Source organism: Pteropus vampyrus, unplaced genomic scaffold, assembly GCF_000151845.1.
Source record: "Pteropus vampyrus isolate Shadow unplaced genomic scaffold, Pvam_2.0 Scaffold111, whole genome shotgun sequence".
Taxonomy (NCBI): domain Eukaryota; kingdom Metazoa; phylum Chordata; class Mammalia; order Chiroptera; family Pteropodidae; genus Pteropus; species Pteropus vampyrus.
Window position 1 is genome coordinate 873,258 of NW_011888892.1, and position 4,770 is coordinate 878,027.

Below are 4,770 nucleotides of genomic sequence, written 5' to 3' on the forward strand. Positions count from 1 at the left end.
GCGGGAAAGCAGAGGGGCGCCGGAGCCCCGAGCCCGGGACCAGGCACCCGCCGCTCCTCGCCGCCCCCACCCCCGCGCCTGGCACCCAACTTGTACCTGAGAAACCAGAGTCCAGCCCGGGAGCCTCTGCGGCTCTGGCTCCGCGGGAGCGCGCCCAGCCCTGCGCCTCCAGCCCCGCATCCAGGGCGCGTCAACCTGACTCCCCGAGCGCAGGGAGGAAAAGTTTGGGAGTGACGTGCAGACGGCGAATGAAACATCCGAAGAGACCCCTCCCCCCGCCCCACGTCGCGCTGACACACATCGGCTCGAGTCTGGAATGTGAGATCAAGGCGTGTGCGCCGAGCGGTGGGTTTGGCCCCCGCCCCCTCCCCTCTCAAGTAAACACCGTTTGCGAGATGCGGTGGCTCCAAAAAGAAAGCAAACCGAGACCCCGAAAGTCTGCCGGTGACACCCTGCCAGAGACATTTTTAACGAACTTGGCGGTCTGCAGCCGGCCCACATACATCGACATTCAAGGCCACGGCGCTGGTGGCTTCTGCGCCCTCTGTTGTATTTCTGCGTCCCGCGGAGCCTCTCCGGGCTCTCGGGCCCAGCGTGTTTGCTTTCACCAGGAGGCCGGGCTCGGCGGGACGAGCGCCGCTGCCTGCCGCAGTGGCCTGGAGGCGGCCGCTCCAGGAAACCACCTGGGCTGCACGAGGTCACGGAAGAGGCACCAGTGGTCTACTGCCCGCATTCTGGACTGAAGACGCCATTAGTTAAAGAAAAGACACTTTGAATTCTGGAAGACTCGATTCAAGCGGCGCTTAGGACACGAAGCCCAGCCTCTCAGGGAAAAAAGATCAAAGGGCAGCGAAGAATCCTTGTCTGCGGTCACACAGCCTTTTGCCTGCCATGTCCAGCACTCTCGTTCTTAAAGCGGCCTGAAGTGGAGTGGAAAGTGCTTACTAAACACAGAGTGCTCCACGTGGCCGAGGGTGCTTCCTGAGGGGTCCCTTGCTCCTTTACCCTCTAACAACCTGATCTTTTTTGCTTGAGGCTTTATCTCATCCCCCAGAGATGCTAACCTGCCCAGAGGTTGTCGACTTCTGCTCAGCATCCATGGAAATTAATGCAGAGGTCACACTCGGAGGATTACAAATGCAGATGGGGAGATGGCATGAAAGGGGAATTCTTCAAAACCGTATCTTGTTTTGCTGCAAATAATACCTCTTACATAAAATCGACAGAGAAAGATTAATGCAGCAGAGAGACTAGCCTTTGAATCTCAGACCGGATTGCTTTTTCCACATAGACTCCGCATGGTGATTTTTTTTTTCCATTATTATTTTTTTAAACAAAAACCTTTTTCTGAAAATACAATGGGCCGCTTTTTGCAGGGTTCATAATTCCCCATAGATGATGATGCCATTTTTCAAGGTCTTACATACGCTGTGGCTTTGGGGCTTATTTATTAGCTCCCAAGAAAAGCCTTCCTTTCAGCGGTTTATATACTCAATTAATTGCATCGGGGACACAGAGCAGGGCGCTGTTGAAGGGCTTGGTTGTACATGCGTCTGCGAGGAAGGCCCAGGGCCAGGCAGCTGTCAGACCGTGTGCGTCGGGTTTAAGCAAACACGGGGAAGGTTCTATGGAAACGCCGAGGAGAAAGTCCCCTCCTGTAAAGGAGTGTGGAACATCGTCCCTCAACCACGGTACCCGTCTTTCCCCTCCTCCCTCCAAGTAAATACGTGACTCCGTTATGGCGATGGCGCCAGGCCCATCCAGATCACTTTCAAATTCAGGTGTCAGAAGTCATGGTCGACATGGAGCACATTGTTTTTAAGTAAAATCACAGTACAGCTTTGATACGAATTCTACCAGGGACTTCTCCAAGGTATTTATACACGTGCCTGAGATTAACTGGAGGGCGATCCGCCCCCTCCCCATAATATTAATTTCAAAAAAATTGCCCAAGAATTACTCTCGAGCCTGTTAATCTGGAGAGTCGATGGAACACCCAGACGCCAGACGTGTACGAATGAGCGGATGGATGGACAGATGGGTGTGTGACTGTGAGAGAGGTTAGTGCCAACATGACATTGGCAGCTAAGGGCTGAAAAAATGCAGATTATTCGAGAAAACAAATATCTCCTCCCTATATGCACGCTCTTAGGCCTCCATAATTCTGGAGTCAAATTGCCTGGATTCAAACCCTACTTCCCACACCTACTAGCTAATTGAGTGACCTTGGGTAAGTCACTCCTTTATTTCTGTGTGTCACTTGGAGCTTATAATAGAACCTACCAGCGGTAGATGGAGTTATCAATCCCATGGGGGAATCACTCTTCTGCGTCCTCAGCGTGCACAGGATATACTCCCCCATTTCTTGACTTTGGACTTGGCCCTTTGACTCGCTTTACACCATGAGATTCGAGGGGATGTGACTAAATCAGAGGCTTGAAATGTGTTTGCTGGGCTGGGCTTGCTCTCCTGGGCTCTGGTGGTCTACCGTGACAAGAACCTGTCTCGAGAAGCCGCTGCCTCTTCCAGCAAGGCTCCAGAATGAACACATGTGGACCAGACCTGAACTCAACTAGCAGCCTGGAGCCAAGTCACCCCACCTACAGTTAGACTCAAGGCTGCCCCGGCTGACCTACGGACACAAGAGCAAGCGGGGGAAATGTTTGTAAGCCACCGAATTTCAGAGTTTTGTTACACAACATTATCGTGGCACTGGCTGACTGATACATTCCCTCAGTGGGCTACTGTGAAGAGTAATGACAAAATCTTTGACAAATACTAAGCACAATTCTTGGAATATAGAAAGAGCTCAGAAATCTCAGCTCTTACTAGTAATCAACATTATTGATAATAGTTTTGCACATAACAGTGACATAATAACTGTTTTTAACTGATTAATTGAGTCGATGAACAAGTATTACTTGAATAAAGATTCTATAAGAGACAGAGCAAGGACCTCAGAAAACTGGAAGACAAGAGACCTGTCATGATCCCCAAATCACATCCATTCGCGCATTTATCCGTTTATTCAGTAGGCAGTCCCCAAACACCCACTCCGTGCCGCACACTGGAGTGAATGTTGGAGCCATTAAGATGACCAAGTCTTCACCACCTGCTAAGGATGACGACCTACAGAGTCATCACATGACAAGCACTCTGCGAAACACCTTTCCATGCTACATCTTTTGGCCCGCGCAACAGCCTTCTGAGCCAATACTACTTATCCCATTTTTCGGGCGAAGAGACTAAGGCTCAGAAACGAAGCAACACAGGAAAAGGGCCGAGGCCACGCCTCCACCGTGAGTGGCCACTAATGCCCGTGAATTCTAGCCGGTGGCAAACCTGAAAGGAAAATAAAATGAGAACAAAGAAAAGGGATGAATGCAGCTGGTGTCACCGTGTCGCGTATGTGCCAGGTGCTCGGGAAATACCGAGGCTCGGAAGACTGGGCTCGGCTCCTGCCGCCAGCGGCCCGTGAGACCATGAGCCCCGCTCTGGCCGTCAGTTTCTCCGACTGGAGGTGGCAGGATCTTAGAAAGCTGCAGTGCTGGCATTTTACAGAGCTGTGAATTCAGGAGGAATTACTATAGGAAGTCCATTGTAAGGGGGTTAAGGGATGGGAACCCCAGCTCCGGGAACTCTTCCGATAACTTGAAAGTGAGGACAGCAGACAGCTTAGGAGGAAAGGAGGCAAGGCCGGGCCTCGGGCACCATTCTTTATAGGCCCCTGGTTGACAGGCCTCAGCCTTGTCTTTGGTCACTTTCCCGGTAGAGCAGTGAGCTGGAGCATTTGGGGACTTCCAAGGGCCTCCCGTCAGAATGCAGTGCGCCCAGAGGACAAATCGTTTGAGACGCCAGAGGACTTAGTTATCACTTAATGAGTTATTTTTCAGTTAATACTTCTGCAGAGGTTGAGATGAGGTTTCGATGCACCTGCACCTTATTCCCACATTTAAGATTGTTTCCAAGGGGACAGCGTGAGGGTGGGGGTGGGGGGAGGGTTGCTGAAGTCGGAGCTCCCTTTGCTGGGAAGGGCTGTACCTGGGTGCAAGGGAGGCCCTGGGGTTCATTGCACAAGCTCTCGAATTCATTTCAGTGGACCCGACTTCATATCTCTGCCACCGACCTGCCTCCAGCCCTGTGACTTTGACAAATTTAGATTTCTCGGCAACCTGAAGTGCATTTCAATTTCATAAATTTAGAAATACTCTGGATAGACAGATTCCTTGTGCAGTAACGCATCCACTAAGTGCACTTTAAGCTAATTTTGGTATGCTAATTCATCACAAATTGACTTGAGATTTAGGTTCTCGTGAAAATTTCCTAGCCCAGGTACAAAGCCTCTGCCAGATTTAGGAAATTAACAAACGGTGGTTCTTAAGGTTACAGACTCCAGCTCTGCATCGAAACTTCAGTGAAGAACGGAATGAGGCCCGCTTTAAATAAACATCCATGTTTGTGCATCCACACGAGTGCTGTCTGACCTAACGGGTCCCCGGGAGCCATCCCTGACTCCGGACATGCGGTCACGGCATGGAGGTCGTAGAACTCTACTTCGGAGTCCCCTCCTGAGAAGTCCGAAGGACCCTCAGCCCTCAGAGGGCAGGAATGCGGTCATGTGAGTCTCTCCTTCCCCATCCCCTAGCTCAGAGCCTTGCACGGTCGACATACCTAGTACATGTCCAGTTAATGACCAGGATGGAATCTCCTGGCTTGACTAGCGACTCGTCCACCAGACTTAGCCTAAAAGATTTCCGCTATTTCCTAGAA

At 51.2% G+C, this 4,770-nt stretch overlaps 1 protein-coding gene across 1 annotated transcript in view; it reads right to left on the bottom strand.

Annotated features, from left to right (window-relative positions):
* The window catches only part of CHST15 (carbohydrate sulfotransferase 15), a 72,804-nt gene extending 72,562 nt beyond the window's left edge, over positions 1–242 (bottom strand). Inside the window, exon 1 of the mRNA XM_023533766.1 lies at positions 97–242. The gene's annotated coding sequence lies outside the window, so the exon portion shown is untranslated. The remainder of the gene's footprint in view (positions 1–96) is intronic.
* Positions 243–4,770: the final 4,528 nt, after the last annotated feature.